This window comes from Anser anser (genome assembly GCF_964211835.1).
Source record: "Anser anser genome assembly, chromosome: 5".
NCBI classification, from domain to species: Eukaryota; Metazoa; Chordata; class Aves; order Anseriformes; family Anatidae; genus Anser; species Anser anser.
Genome location: NC_139725.1, coordinates 5,581,740 through 5,598,952, shown reverse-complemented (window position 1 = coordinate 5,598,952; position 17,213 = coordinate 5,581,740). Strand labels below are relative to the sequence as shown.

General features: G+C 37.9%; 1 protein-coding gene across 24 annotated transcripts in view; it reads left to right on the top strand.

Annotated features, from left to right (window-relative positions):
* Window positions 1-17,213, top strand: part of SOX6 (SRY-box transcription factor 6) — a 482,345-nt gene that overhangs the window by 90,314 nt on the left and 374,818 nt on the right. For 8 of the 24 annotated variants that reach the window (XM_083840215.1, XM_083840214.1, XM_083840222.1 and 5 more), the window contains one exon: window positions 17,105-17,213. This exon is cut by the window's right edge and continues 13 nt beyond it. The exons of the other annotated variants lie outside the window; for them this stretch is intronic. The gene's annotated coding sequence lies outside the window, so the exon portion shown is untranslated. The remainder of the gene's footprint in view (window positions 1-17,104) is intronic. 24 annotated transcript variants of the gene reach the window in all.

Below are 17,213 nucleotides of genomic sequence, written 5' to 3'. Positions count from 1 at the left end.
GCCTAACTAAACCAGCATGTATATGCCGTAACTTTAAAATTCCAAGATACACTTGGCATAGGTAGATTTTTGTTAAGGTGAAGGCAATGAATTAATCACACTAATGATTCTGGGCATTTATGACTTTCAATATGTTGCATTTGGGAATTTCTATTTTAGTATGTTAGCTTTGTGCAGGACTGCCAAGTGAAGTCCTTCAAGAGTCCCAGCTTTGTAATACACAGATGTTGTCTTTGTTAAGTGTTCTTTCAGAATTCAGATGCATGGAAGTATAAAAGAAATTTTAACTATTCCAAGAAACAGAATTTGACAGAAGGCACCAAGAGGAAGAGTCTGGAATCGCTGAGACTTCATTTACAGCTTTTCAGCCATAGGCACAGAGAAGAAAGAATAGTTTTCAGAAATGTTGCTGAAGAGCTGGAGTGAAGAAGTGTCTAAAATGCTTGCAAAGTGCCTAGCTGTAGGGAGAAATGGGTGAAGTTTTTTGGAGGTGCCAGTTAATATAGGAAAAAACCTGCAATTGGAGTTTATGTTGAGGGAGGAATGGTGGAAATGGTCAGTCTGTGAAAGGGAGTAGTGGTTGTCTAAAATGAGGTGGAGGGAGAGCTGAGAGAAAGCTTTATCAGCTAAGACTCGAGAAGATCAGGTTGAAGGCTGTTATGTATTTGAGTGGAGCTGTTGCAGTGGATGTAGAGGACAGAAAATGATGTTCTGGGGGTTATCAGAGAATAAGAACAGAAACCAAAGGCAGAGTCAGCAATGTCCTGAGGAACCTTGTAAATAAAGATTAAGCTAATTGATTATCAAGTCATAGGAGATATATGGGAACCAGGAAGGTTTATTTTATGACAAAGAGACCACTGCCGAAGTAAAAAATTAATCTTCTTTTTACACATGGGATTAGTTTTTGCTGATGAGACAGGGAGCACTGTTAGAGCGATGATTAGACTTACTGGACCACGCCTTAGTCTGAAAGACTTTATATAATGTGGTCTGTAACAAATACTTAAATGAAAAATGTGTTCTCTCTCCAAGTAGTTTACTCCGAACTCTCTGAATACAGAAAGAGAAGAAAGAAACCTTATGTATCACTTTGATAAAGAGAGGTTTTGAAACATGGTTGAAACTTCCTTCTGACCGATTCATAAGAGGTTTTAATTTCTTGAGAGGATCCTGTCATTGATATTTTGTCATAAATACTCCATGCATCCTTGCTCAACACACTTTGTTCAAGGAGGTTCAAAATGCAATCTAAGTAGTTTGACTACTGGATCTAGTTTTAATTTGAAAAAGTAAATTTTGGCATTAGGATTTTCACTATAAAGGCTAAATTCTCCCTGTGGATCTGTGCGATGGAAGAAGAAATTACTTCCAAAAGACTGGCAATGTTGTGAATAACTCCAATGATAAAATATGTAAGACGGTGGTCTAAGAATCTGAATAGCAAAATGGGAGGAGGGCACAGCTTCATCAAAAAAAGGTTGAGCATGTAAATATTGGGTGTTGTTCCTGGGCAGTCAGGATTCAGTCAAGCCTGTGACCTGCTGAGCTATATTCTCTTAAAAATTAGTAGGTAAGGGGCAGAAAGATAAGGGTAGCATGAACTCTGTATGGGTAAAGAAGCAGGACTCCACAAAGGAGTGTTATTGATTCAGTGAAGCTGGTTTATTCGTAGCAGCCACGTGTAGTGTGAGGAGCATTGGTTTAGTCCTCAGAAACATTGCCACTGCATCTTTTTTGCCTGCCAAATGGAGGTGCAAATAAAGGTACCTTCTTTTTCACAGGGTTAGATAGAGGGATCATAATAGATATGCACAGATCTTATACCACCATCTAGATGTTGTTTCTGCAGCCTGCCCCTGTGTAGCTATTGCAAGCACAGCAGTGGAAGCTGTGGCCAGCTGTCTGAAGTCTTACAACATCTGCTGCCATCTGAAAGCCCATTTCCAACTCAAGTCTACACACCAGGATTAGCCAAGGCACTCGTTCAAGGCACTCATTCACTGTGCTCTCCCGTGTCATTCTCTGCATCTACACCAAAACCTTCAAGATGTTGTACACTAATAGTTCTGCAATGGTACATTTACCCGAAAATAGAGCATATAGTGAAAGGAATATTTTAAATGAATCCATTTTTGCTCATAGTACTCTAATGCAGAACTTCAGGATAGAAAGCCTCAGCATTCAGGTGGTGTTTAGTGCCTTGGCTGCTATGCTTTTATATAAATTGCAGTGTCCTAGTGTTGCTCAGTGACATGCCTGATAATTTTCTCAAGATGAAGATCATAGGATAATTTGGTTTGCAAGGGTCTTCAGGAGGTCTCTTGTTCAACCTTTTGTGAGCTCTGATCAGGTTACTCAGTCTTTATCCAGGTGGGTCTTGACAAACCTCCAAGAAGACAGCACAACTTCCCTGGGCAGCCTGTCCTACTGCTCATCTCTCCTTATGGTGAAAAAGGCTTTCCTTATGTTCAGTTTAAACCTCAAGGTGTTTCAACTTGACTTCTGAAGGAAAGCTTAGAAGAGCTCTAAAACTGGTTATTTAGGTGCTAATGTACGCTAATTCTTCTCAAATCTTGTTGCCTTAGTGACCAACCGTATGTAGCAACTTCTCTGCAGTCCTTTCTTGCCTTAGATTTTCATTTGAGAACTGTAGGTATAACTTGTTCTAATCTCTTTTCCTGTAAGGTATCTTTTCAAGGGGAATCCCTCAGCTTGAATTCTGCAGTAACCATTTTGGTTTCCCCTTAAAGTGCATCCTGCGAAGTATAAAAACACAGATGTAAATTCTAACAATGCACAACAGATGCTTAACAACAAAACTTAGCTGCTGAGGTTGGTGCAGCTGAAAGTTAGCATATGAAGAGTGGTGCTGTTCCTACTCTATTTCACGGTAAGGTTTCCAGTACTGGATTACGCAGAAAATGAGTGGTTGCATTTGGTCTGGGTTCATGACCTCTAGTTTTTGCACCCTTTCCTCTCTCTGTACTACTAAATGTTGATTTCATCATTTGTTAGTTAGGGTGCCTTTCCAATCCCCCCCTCCCCCCCCCATAAGATTGGGATTGCAAAGGAAATACTTAATTAGAAATGGAACCTGTAATCTCAAAGGCCACCAATTTGAGCCCAGCCAAGTAAATAATAACCTGTATTAGTTACAGTTTGATAGTTAGGTTCTCTGTGTTATGTTGATGGCTCAAATCCACACAGGCGTCCACAGGACTGGACCATGGCTAGTGTTTTGGCAGCTTCAGGAAGCGTATGAGGCTTGCAATGGAAATGGCACTTGATCCATCTCCCCATGCCTGACATTTGCTCCTTTTGGGTTGGGTTTGCATCAGGTTGGTGGGGTAAGGTGAAGAGGTCTGCGTGGCCCATGGAGCATCCTCTCTGTGGGTAAATGGAGCCCTTTCAGTTTCTGAGGCTATCAGGCTGGCACGAGCAATAAATTTATGGGCAGAAAACAGAGAGGAAAGCAAGACTACCACATCTGTGTTAAAAGGTCTCTTGTTCGTCAGAAAGAGGAAGCAATGTAGGAAATGGAGGAGGCGAGGTCTAAATAATTGTTTTTTTTCTGGGCTAGAGGTACAGTAACTTCTGTAGCAGATGAATGAAGAGTTGTTTGTCACTTTTTCTCCCCTCTAATTATCTTGAGTTCATTGGAGATATTTTCTGTGGCAAACCTTTTTTCTGTTTATCCAAGACACATCACTGACTGAATAACCAATAAGCCTTTTTCTCCTTCATCTATTCAAGTATAAGACTGAGATAATTGAGTGAAAGAAGAGTGGGGTCACCATCGCAGATATTTTAGGACTACTGACAATCTCTCTCTTCTAGATTCTTGAGGAAAAAACGCTCAAAGGTCTGCTGATATTCTCTTAATGATTAATGCTTTTGATGGTATGAGTTTATAAATATGCTTTGTATACATTTTGAGAAACACTAGTACAGGGATGTCAGAATTAAAACTGATATATTCTAAGATGTGATAAGTATATTCTCATTCCTTCTTTTTTTTCTTTTCATTCTTAAATTTTGTTCTTTCTCCTGTATTGTATCAGTCTATATTTGCCCTGTGCTTGTAATCTATTTGGTTCATTTCTTAAGAGGATCTAAAACATTAAAACAAGGGATTTAAAAACAAAATTGGACAAAAAATGCAAGTTGTGCTTTCAGACATTTCAAGCAGAAGACAGAATTTGTGATTCTTTTTTTTTTTTTCAAAGATATGTAAAAATTTGTAATACAGTTACCAATTCTAAATCCACTCTTAGTCCTAAACTCACCCCTACATTGCATTGGCAGATATTGCAAATAATGAAACTAAAATGCAGAAGAAATTAAATAGAAAACAATTTGGTTTTTTAGACAGTAATTAGATTTTTTTCTTAAAGCAACTATCATTGTCCATATCACTCAAGTCATTCTAGATTGTGAAAAATCAGAAGTAATATTTAAAGTCACACTGGCATTTTATTCTGTGGAAAAATATTAATGTTTTGCACATTTTAATATAATAGTATTTTTTTATACAATGCTAAAATCAGATGAAGGTAGAAAGATTATTTACTCCTGGACATGTTTCTGGGTCTCATCTGTGCTTTCTTGTGCAGCAATATATAGAAGTTGATGGTCTTGCTTTCTTATTATGTTTCTCTGGCTAACTTCCGTCTTCACTGTGGGGAGCTTGAGGTCCCTCCTTTCCTTGGCCCCTGTGCCAGCCAGCCCGACTTCTGCTGCCCTCACTGGAACCTCCCGTCACCAAGTGCCACTTCTCCCCATGCAAACTCAATGGCTGGAGCTCACCTGGTGCTAAACTTATGCTGCTTTTGTGTTATTCCCTTTTGTTCACTGAGTCCAACTGTCAGACTTAGACTTCTGTGAGTCTGAACGTACATGGCCTTTTCCCTAATTCTGTGTAATGATATGGATTTTGTTGCTTGTTTGTTTTTGCATTATTTTAGCAAAGAATTCAATATGAGATTCATGCCACTGGCAACACTGACCTTACTGATGATTAGACATGCTGAAGATATTCTCAAGATCTATGAAATTATACAGTATAAATAGAAGCTGTAGAATACATTAGTTTTAAATTGTATTTACTTGCTGAATGGATAATGCAGAAGTGACTTCACATTTTGCACTGATTGAATTAAAAACAGCATTTCCCTCCCAACTACTAAATAATACCTAAATAGTCATATGCAGTTCCTTCAGTTTCCGTGGCAAGAGATGTAAAGCAGGCAGAATGCATCCAAAAGTGTTAGGCAAGGGTTCGTAATCTTATGGCAAAACCCTATGCATGTGCATATTCCGCATACCTTCTTCTTAGAGAACAACTGATTCCTCCTCTTCTTAGAGAAGATTTTTCATCTTGCCGAAATAATTTTATAGGGCATTAAAATTATCCTACCAGAAATGATTTTCAAAATGCATTAGACTAATGCTTATGGTTATTAGTGTTTATTGTTAATGATAGAAACAGAAGTTACTGAAGAAAACTGTTAGCATAGCAGAAGAAATTCAAGGAAAAAGTCCTGAACCAAACTAGGACCGGTTGAGCTCTCATCTGGAGCTGGGGAAGGCCTTGCAGCATGACTTCCATGGCCCCTGCCAGGCTCAGCCTGCTGTCTGTGAGTTGAAGAATGTATCCTATAGGAAAGGGGAAGGTCAGGGAGAAAAATGTTCTGGCTCTTCCTTCGTTAAACTGCTGCTGCGTCAGCCTGAGCACCCTTTCCACTTGTCTGCTCTCATATGGGAGAAATGTGGTGCAGGTCCCACGTGAGTTAGTCTGAAACTGCATTTAAAATCAGTGGTCTAAAGGAAATTGGACGCTCTTTAAAATCCAGATGAGAACTTGATAGCAATACTTTTGATAAACATTGCCAATTGTGGCCACTCACTACATTCACATGCACCTGGGCATGTGCCTTGAAATGTTTGTGACCCCTCCAAAAACGTGCTAGTTCTGACAAGATCCTGGTGAAATTCAGTTGCCTAACCAGGCACCCAGTAAGGTATGGGAATGTGAATAGTGTACACCTACAGTACCACTGCCCACACAGACATGGGACCATGAGTTACACACATGTACATAAAGACATGGTAACTGGGGAGAACATATCTGATGCCGGCACAGGATCTGTTTAGCTGTGGGAATATCTGTGTTTCCTTTGGCAGAAAGTGTGCTGAAATCTCCCAAACAAGCCACCTGGTCAAGAGCAACAATCTAAAACCAAGTAGAAGGGCTATAAAATAGCATGATTGTTTGGTTAATATAATTTATTTTTTTTTTTATATAAATAGAGTTTCAAGTCAGCATGACTTTAATGCTGACCCTCCCAGTACATTAAAAAAAAAATAACACTTGAAACTAACAGCATGTTAGCAGCTAATTCGTGCATTATTTCAGTATCATTCATAAATTACTTTTGAATCCTTTGACTTAAGAAAAAGAAAATCCCACAAATCCTACTTTTGGTCAAAGCATAAGACCATAATTAACTCGGCATGTGCTTTTGAATTAAGAACACAGTGTTCTGAGCTTTCTTAAAAAGCTTTTAAAATGTTGGGGGAATACTTTCATAGAGCCTTACTGACTGAGCTGAGTTTTAAGATTTGTCACATATGAAGTGATGTTAATTAAATATTGTTATTCCTTTCTGTCAATCAAATAAGGTTAAGCTTTTTTTGTTACTTGAACAAAAAAGGAAGTGAAACAGGTGAAAATATATAAAACAGCTGTGAAGAAAACAGGAGGAATAACATAGTAGGAATTTAATTAGTCAGAATTTATGGGGGATGCAGGAGGTTTAGGTGCTAATTCCAAAGCATGGCATTTTTTGCAGTCCTAATACCATTTGAATATTTTTGGACTTTCTGCCAATATATCATTTACCTAATGAATGTAGAAAATATACGTAGTGGCAGAAGGCCAGTTTGGGATACAAGCCTATGGTTTATTTGAAGTCATATTTGCAAACTGGTTTTTAATATGGCTGTCACTGGAACCTTCTTCATATTAAACCAAAATGTCATTAATCAGAATCCCATTTAAGATTGCTTTAGCTCTTTTGTCACTGCTGTGGGCATATTTTTAAGATAAAATGAATTATTTTTTGTATTAGGTATTCAAATATTGCTGATAATGTCTCCCCAAACCATGAATTTTTAAATGACGCATGTTTATGTTCATTTACTTCTGTAAATGTGCATAAGCCTGTGGGTGTGTCACGTGCAAGGCCTTCTTCAGGACAAGGTTTTCTAGAACTTTCCTTTTCTGAAGAAATGAAAATTGGATTATAATTACATGACTTGAAATGCGTACTTAAAATCTACTACCAAACATCATATGGTCTTCTATATAACTATTATAATTGCCAATTCTAAGGATAAAACATAGACATATGGCTATATAATTTCATCAGCGTATTAAGCTTGGACAGTGTATTACTGCCATAGGGCTTTATTAATATTGTCAGTATTGAAACCTTTGAAGGTGTGAAAAGCACCCAGGAAGAAATGCGGAGGTTTTTTTTTTTTTTTTTTTTCAGTTTCTTGTTTTATGCTTAATGGGGGGCACGGAATTTCTGTGTGAACAGAGTTAAATTCATGTGGGGAATTCTGCTCTAAATCTTTAGTTTCATGCTTTATTGCTGGTCTTTGGGAACAGTGTGGCCCATGGATGATCTAGAGTCCTGAAAGGATGCCTCAAGAACTTGAGTGCTTTTGAAATTGTGTAGGCATTGACGTAATATATTATGGAATGAATCTCTTCCACAACTCCACTTTGGAAAATTCAGTTGTCTGTAGCAAAGTGATGTTTGTATTCATTTTTTTTCCCACTTCCCCTTGCTGACAGAGCAAATACAGGAGCTTGGGTAAACTAGAATGATTTTGCTTTATGATGTTTGTTTAATTAACTAAATACCAGTTATTAAAAAAAAAAAAAGTATAAATTCCCCCAATTTTACTGTTACATGACGTAAAGCAACAAAATTGTCAATGGAAATGTAATTTTAAATAATCAGAATATTTTTCATCATTGAGGTATGCTTTTTTTTTTTTTCTAGTACAATATTTAGGTTTTCTTTTACAATTTTGTCCTCCTTGAAGAAATCCCAGACTTGATAGAACAAGTCCCTGAATGACCTGAGTCGCTTTCAGCAGGATGTAGGAATAAATGACCTCCAGAGGTCCCTGCCAACCTATGTGAATCTGTGAGGCTGCACCACCCTGATCAAACCTCATGGGCTGAGCTGTTGAGTGTAAGAGCATGAGTGCCCGTAGATTGAATTAAAGAGGTAGGCTGATGAGCTCTGATGGACTGGATAGAAAAGAACACACAGGATATACTGAGCATCTCATTTTACTTTGGATAAGGAAACAAGACATTTTGGTTATAGTTGTATCTTCTTGCTTATAGTAAGCTTCACCTTCTGGATCTAGCACGCATATATGATTATGAAGTATTTTAGTTTCCTTATGTTGTTAAAGACAGAATGACCAACATATTACTATCCATGAGTATTTTGAAGGGCTCTGAATTTTGGAACTAGGTTTTCTGTATGTCCCCTTGAAACGATAGCAATGTTAAGTGCTGCATCTCTAGCCCTTCAGGTAATCTGGGAGAGCAGAAAGCTACTCAGTCCTGAAGCAGTTTTGTTTAACAGTACAAGACATTACCAATTAGCAATTAAATTAATTGATTTGCCCTGCATTAGCTATTAGTTTTGATACTGACTGGTAAGTAACATATTATACAGCTTTAAAAAAGTCTGTTATACTTTGATCTGCAAATATTTTATTAACAGAGGCTATAAACCACAATGAGTGGCTCAGTTGTGGGTGGTTTTTTCATGCTTATTTTGATGATATAGCAGTATCTGGGGATGACATACTGTAGTGAGTGAGGATAAATATGTGTTGCCAAGGTCTAAACAGCAGCAATATGGAAGTAATTCAGCAGTCAGTTTCACTCAAAGTTTGAAATCTGTGCTGTATTAGAGGTATGCATAGAAGCTGTGTTAATTGCTAGCTTGTTTTCCATATGGTTCTGTTTTAATGGAGCACATTTGTTGCAGATGGTTGGAAAGTGGGTTGGACAGTGTCTAAACTGGCTATGACTAATTCATACAGTGATTATACTATACTTTAATGTTTAACAGTCTTCTTTGTAAACTTCTTTCATTCACAGTTCCCTTGCCATTGAAATGCGGTCCAAGATAACTGAAAGCTATTCTTCTTTATTTAAACTTGGCCCTAGAGAAGAGCAAGAGCATGGGGTGTGTAGTCATCTTTTCCCCGATTCAAATTCAAAACCACACCCCAAATTGGTTCCTTCAGATGGGTTATCTCCATCATTATTATGGCTTGCTGAGCATATTTAGCTGAGGTAATGGACTCTAAGAAGAGCCACTTGAGGAACTGAAGTGACCTTAACAAATGGCAAAACTGGCTTTGTTCACACCGTACCTCTTCGCTGGTTTGCAACTGACTGCAGCCATGTCAGATACTAATAGCCAGTTCTTCTTTGCAAATTCTAATATTGCTAACTTGGACTTGAGTACATGAAATACTGGCATTGTGGTGAGGTGAAACTGAAGGTACAAATGCAGCAATATTTTGTTATAGATCAGTGTAATGATGGCACACACCAATCTTTCATCTATAAGCCTTGTGTTTTAACAGACCATCAGTGAACTCATCCTAAGTCCATAGAAGAAATTAAGACATAGCAGATTTTCCAGCACTGGTGTAGTCATTTCTGACTATAGTTTATTTGGATCTCTGATGACAAAGCTTCTCTGACTGACTTTCTTTGTGCTGAAGACTGGAGTGAATGTCACAGGCAAGCTCCAGTTGATGGTTCTTACTAAAGAAAAAAAGAGAGCTACGGTTCAGTGGTTTTTTTTTTACCATTTTTACTGTTATTTTCTCACATTGTCACTAAAATATTCTCTTTGTTATCTGAATGGGACATCTGCTGACTGGCCTGGCTTTCTTTACCTGATTGTGTGAAAAGTCTTGGTTAAATCTGTTAGGCCTTGAAGGCCCTGTAACCTGCTAAGTGCTATAGAGCCTGAAAGACATTATGTCCTTGGACTAACTTGTCTCTTCTGCTTACAGCTGAAGAGAACAGATAAAAAAACTCACATAGAAAAGACTGGGGTAAATGTAATTTTAATGCACTTGTGCTAATGAGTAGTTGCATTTTTCTCACCTTAAAGTGTATACAAATCCATATGGAATAAAATGTATTTTACAGTAAGGCAGAAAAATAACACAGGCTAAGTTTAAAAGGGAGCCTTACTCTGGCCGTATTGCAAACCTGCTCAATTGAAATTGATAGTTTGAAGTGGTAGGAAATCCACTTAAGATGGATTGCAACATAGAATAATGCAGCCTGGCAGTTAGCAGTAAGATATCTAAACTTCTGCTTTGATGCAATAGTACTTTAAGTTAAAGATTCACTTAATTTATAAGTTTTTCTCAAAGCTTTCTTCCGCTCTGTGTAGCACACTGTCTGTGCTAAGCTCAGTTTGAAACACGTTTACGTTTGATTGGTGTTTTTAGGTTTTGATAGCTGCTAGTTCTTCTCTACAGAAGTAACCTTTTAAAATGTCAGTTTTAATGTACAACTTTTATGAGAATAAAAAGACTTTTTTTTTTTAATACTAATTTTAGACTGCTATAGAGCTTGTAGTCAGCTTCTGTTGTCTCAGGCTGAGTCTTGGAAAATTAAGTGAATGCTCACTATAATAAAAGGTGTACTCCTGCACTTCATGAGGAGGAAAAAATAGTTTCCTTTTAAATTCTCCTTCTGTGTCTGTTGCACAACTACCAAAGTAATCTTCTGTTCTTTTACTTGTTGATATTTACCCTCCTTCCTTCCTTCCTTTCCATCTGTCCTTCTGTCTGTGCCTAACGTGTGCTGGATTTCCTGTAAGAGAGAGTTCCTCTCCTCTTAGAAGACAGTTCTACCTGGGAAGAGTAATGTCAGGTGCATAAGAATTCATGTTGGGGTCTGTAACAGAAAAAAAATTACAAATTAGGCATACTCTATATCAAATATTTAATGTAAGACACGGTTTAAAGAGTTTTTCCTCTCAAAGTGATAAAACATTGCATTGCTTCTAAAATATTAGATAAACTTCTGTAATCCTAATTGCAGCAGCTTTTCTTGTAATTTGTCATAACTTCTAGGTAGCTGTGTCATATACTCCGTTAAGGGGTGACACTGAGATTCAGAAGAAATGGAATCTTAAGCTTCTCCCCGCATCCAGTGTCCCTTGTTCTTAAATCAGAAAAGCAACACTTGTTTTGGCTTCAGGGAGCTGTGTGTTCAAGCTCACAGCTGGAGCTGTGGTGCTGCAGCAATGGTCACTAGTGGTGGGAAGGGAAAAGATAATGATTTAAACAAACAAACAAAAACAACAAAAGCTACACAACAGCAGGAAAAACCATTGGGATTAAAGGCAGACACTTTATTCTTTTCTCTCTCAAACCTCTTGCATAAATTCTGCACACAGATGAAAGAATTACAAAAGGGAAGACATTCAGATTTTAAATATCAACAAGATGTATTTAGTTGTGATATTACCTCATATGGAAATAGAATTTCTTTATCATCTTCCAGTCATGCTTCTAAAATTGTCTCTTTTTGGTCATGATTCTTTTCAAAGAAGTAGCAGAGCTAAGCCTTTTCATTTAATTGTAGTAAAATGTTGCCCTACAGTAGAATAAAAAATTATTTTTTTTACTAGTTCATATAGAAAAACATATAAATGTAATAATATTTTAACTATAGTTTGTATAGATCTCTTCCATTTAAACACTATGCAAATCTTTCAGACTGCAGGGCAAACAACTGTGAGACTGTAATGTGAGATGTAGCAAGCATACACCATAAATTTGATAATCATACTTGTGAGTTCTTCATATTTCATACAAAGAATCAGGAGGAAGAAAATTAGAGGGAAAAGAACACAATGGAGTCGTGAATATGTGTGTGAAAAAATAAGAATCTCCTTGATCTTCTGCACTTTCTGTGCTAAAGCTATCATGCTGAATGCCAGTCATGTGCTGTGAGTTATAGTGGAATGCGGGACTATTGTGGAATCAGAATTCCTTTCAGATTCCCTCCATTATTTTTAAAGTCCTATCATCTCCTATCATGTTCTGTCTGATGAAATAAGAAAGGGACCCTTTTAATGAGGGCAGGAGGAGACTTAACTGGGCAGCTTGCACACACTGTCCAGCTGGACTGATGGCCACTGTTTAGGGAAACGGGTGGGAGGCGATTTTAAAATAAAATGAAAAAAACATTTGTTTAACTGCATGGCAACACAAATATTTTACCAAGTGAGGGCTGGGTATGCATTTCATAATGACAAAAGGTGCAGGCTTGAGGGCAAAAATGAAGCAAAACAATCTCTGTCTAGGATTTAAGATAATCACTTTCTCTGTGATTATCTTAAACTTCTATATAAACTTATGTTTTTAACTCTTTGCTTTCTCACAACCCTTTTCTAATCTGTACTAGTCCATCTCAAGGAACCATTCACCAGCGCTTCCTGTCAAGCGCAGATGTTAGCAGGAAGATCCTGGGGTTTGATAGGGAGTCCTTGAGCTATCCCAGGCTGTCGCCTCTCTCGTTCTCCTCTTGAGTGCTGCTCCCTCCTCTGGTGCCGAGGCATCTGCTTCCTAAGGCACCTGCTAGTCCTGTGCCTTGCGGTGTCCTCTTTCAGACACCAGAGCTGAGAAATGGCTACGTGTTTCCATCTGCTCTAACTACTTGGCTTTGAAGGAAAGGCTGAGAACAGACCCTAATGATTTTGCTTAAATGTAAGCGTATAATATGCACGTATATGTGCATATATTATAAACATATCTATGTAAGCAAAATTGGAAAACCCGTGTTTTCAAAGTCCATGTGGAATAATCATATTTTCACAAATGTCAGAGATCAAGTACATTGTACAGCGCATTCTCTGATTGTGAGCAAAACTTCATAACCATACTAAGTAATCTTGTGCTCTGTGTATGTGACTTACAGCTTGGTGAAACACCAAATGGTTACAAGAATGTTTAAAGACATTGAATTGGTTTGCTTACTAAACTACTTTAGTTTCCTTTAGTATGAAACAGTTTCTGGCTGTGACAGCAGTGGAAGTATTGTAAAAGTTTAGATATACCCCCAAAATATTAGTATATGTCAACAGTGATATATTTTCAAAATCTATTAACCTGAACTCTTTGAGAGCGGACTGTAAAAGAGTCATTGTACTGTATTTAAGAGTATTCCCTTCTGAGAGGTTATGTGTTCTAATTCCACTGTTTAGTAATGATACATTTAAAATCCTGATAATTTGACTGCCTGAAGGACTGCATACATCGGATGTCTGCAGGTCTAAGCAGCATAATGGAAGCGCACGCTTGCAGCACCTTCCAGGTTTGAAACACTGTGTGGCACAGCTCCAGAGAGATCTGTCAGTCTGAAAGCTGTTGCAGCTGGAGCTGGATTTGAGTCTGAACCTAGGAAAGATACGTACAGGATATAGCATGTAAACAAAGTGCACTCACTGTCCTGACCTGATTAATTTGTCTGTTCTGATCCACGTTATAATAAAACAATGCAATTTTAGGACAGGCTGACTGCGTATTGAAAACTTTAACAGTAGAGAAAAGAAAAAGAAACAAGAAGAACTGTTCCTTTATTTCTTCTTTTAAGTGATACCTGTTTCAGACTGCTTAGCAATTCAGTTTCCCTTGTATACCTCATTTTATCAGCAAATCTTAAAGCAGTTTAGAAAGGTGATTTATACAGGTATTGTTTCTCCTGTTTTACACATGGGTAAACCAAGGCATAAAAAGGTAATTGGCATGCCAGGTACAGAGTCAAAAATAGTCTTTATTGTTCTGTGTGCCTCCTTCTTAGGCAACACTGATTGAGAGGTTTTGACTAGTAGGAAAATTGTTAAATGCTAGTTAAAAAATTAAATGCTTCAAGGTGCCTAGTGAATTGTCTTCTGAGGAGACGCATAGCTATCTTTTGTATGTGACTATGAAACTACATAATTATATATGCACGTGCCTTTCCCTGTATTGGCTACGTCATGTTGTGTCCACCACCAAACTTAAATCCCGTAACAGTTACATTTGGCCAAGTTTCCCCTTAAGCTTAGCCTGTGTTTCTGAACCGATACTAAAGTCAAGTTTGCATATGGATAGTTTTCCATAATTCGTGCAGGCTACTTAGGTGTGCTAGCATGCAACAATGTTTTTTGAAATGTTCATTGAGTGTATCATCTGCATATGAAAGTGTATGGGTAACTTTGCTATTCCTTATAATATGAAATAGTTTATCAATGTAATTTCTGCCCCTCCCTGTAGAATCAGTTGTGAATTGCATAAACAAGTATTTTCTTGCAGAAAACAGCCTGGAATACAATAGCCCTACCATTTATTGAAATTAAACAGCAGTAGCCAGAAGAGTTGGAGCTGACTGCTTGTGTGATGCATTTGTCTAGTTTATTTTAATGACTGAAAAAAAATAGCAGACAAAAATATGAAGACTACAATTGTGAAGAGAGTTTAGGGTGTTAGTTCAAAAGTTCATTGGTATGTTCGTAGTGGCAATGGTTCCAAAACCAAGTAAGAAATGTAAAAGATATTGTATGCTGTTTTGTACATTATATCAGAAACCAGATGGGAATGAAGTTTTGGAATGAGATGGAATATCTAGGATTGCAGTAAGATTTAAATTGTAATAAGAATTTCTGGTGGTGAATATGGTAATCTGATAAGTGACTTTAAATCAAATACGTAAGTTGCTTGCTGCTGTAGTTCCTAGGGCTGACAAAAGCTACTTTGTATGACCCAAATGCAGCATTCTGGAAACCCGAAGAGCAGACAGCTCTGCTTTCTCTTATCTGACAGATGCACAAAGCTGTGCATACACTAGGGACTGACCAGGTGGAATAGGAGGCAGAGAACCTGTAGAGAAGGGTACATGGAAAAAAAAAACAGAGAGAGGTTGCGCATAATGGGACAAACCAAAGAGCTGTTACTGGTGCTTAGAGATGAGCGCTACTCCTGTTTCACAGTATATGATGATAGAGAAAATTGCTGTTTTGTATAATCAGTGCTCGTGCTGGCGGGTACAAGCTGGTAATTTGAAGAACAAGATTGGGTTTCATTATGTGACTGTTATATGGATTCCATTATATACATACTACCATGTTATATGGGTTTTATTATATGTGTGTGTATATACACGTGTATAGTGATTAATCTGTTGGGCAACTTGAGTGAAAAGCATTTTTAGAAGGATCCAACTTCTCTTTTCTCTTTTCTTCTTTGTGTTGAAACTACTTACATTGTTATGCACAAAATCTCAATGAGTTGATTATTTTTTTCCTAGAAATGCATTTTATTCTGCTTCCTGTCAGTGCAGAGCATATTGTGACCTTTGTTTGTATGCCTTAGAACTATGTTCAGACAGGTGAAACAGTAAATCGTCTTTTTTGCTCTGTATTGGCCTCCAGAGTTTCTGGGATCAGCGTAACAGAGCACTAGAGTTATTTGAGACGTACATTGATGGGCCCAGTTGAACTCCTAACATATGAAAGCCCAATCAATGTCTTATTCTGCACCACATTGTCATGATTACTGCTTTGCTAGTATTTCCGCTGTGCCATGCCACTAGTTGCTGCTCTGCCAACCCAAGTCTTGTCCGACTCCTACCCTGAAGTCTCAGATTACTGGAATACTGATGTTCTTTGACACATATTCCTGTGCTCTATGTGGGTATTCAGCAAAATCCACAGAATGCAAAGTGCTGCATTTGTGTAGGTGCTGATTGTTCTAATGCTGCCTGTACATGGGCTGTACCTGGACAGCTCTCTAGCTGGTAAATGTGAAATGATACAGATAATTTGCTATCTAAGCAGCTCTGATCTTAAAGCATGAATTCATGTTCTGTGTAGGATACTAACGCAAATTCTATTCCTTGTTCTCTAAAAGAGCCATAGCATATGTCGTACATTTTAAGGAACAAACAGAAATTTTGGGGAACGGTGTATTTGCATGGTGAATATCAATATGGTAGCTGTCACAAGATGCCTTTAAAATACTTTGTTATGATGAATTCTGCAAACACAGTATGTTTACAGCCACAAGTGAAAATAAAGGGAATTTCCTGGCTGTGAGTTTTAAAGGATGGAGCCACCTATCACTTCACACAAAGTCTGTTTTTCCTTAGATGCTACTGCATTTGTTTTCTAAATAAACTTAGCAGTGTGTTTTCTGTTGCAAAGGTGGTTTTAGTCAAGAAAAATAACAACTAAGAGGCAGCCAAGGAACACTAGTGGATGATGCATGTGTCTGTGGAAACAGGTTCTCTTATCTCAAGATTTGGTTATGGTGGCAGACTGGCAGTTAAATTTAAATAAAGAGTGGCAGTGGCTAATGACAGTGATATCTCTGGGTTGTAGAACACTGTTGTGAAGTTCAGCATATTTTCAAACAGGTAGAGTACCACCATGTAGTTAATTTTATTAACATTTTGTTTACCAGAATTCATTTGCCACCTTTTAAACAGCTGAAGTGTTTGAGTGGTAACTCAGCTGAAATTACCATTTTTGCACTTAAGTGTATTTTCCTTTTTGATGTAGGTTGTATCAGTGACTTATATGTTATTCTGTTAATATTTTTAAGGGCAAGTTTCCACTCCCCCACCCCCAGGGTTGGGACTATATTCTGAGGGAGTGTAGTGGCAAAGAAGTGGTAGAAGCTGGCCTGTACTGTGTAAAACAGAGAATAGTAATAGTGTGTTGATGCATGGGTTTGAGATGAAACCACACCCATGGTCATCTATATATATTTTATTTGCTAACCTGGCTGTTTTGCGATTTTTCTGGAGAAGAACTGAACTGTGCTTTCTGTTGCGCACTGCTTTTGTGGCCATTGGAATTTGAAATTGCACAGTACCTTGCTTCTGGACTGATGGGCTTTTAAGTACAACAGAATGTAATAAGGGATAAAAATGACTGGAAATCTCTTCTACAGCCATTTTTGTCTCTTGCTGGTCAATTAGGGATCACTTGAAAGGTGGGAGACTTCTGCGAATGAACAGGCATCAGGGCCAGCTCAGCTTCTCAACATCTCATCCAACTTCCTACTACAGTGACCTCAGAAGAACGCTG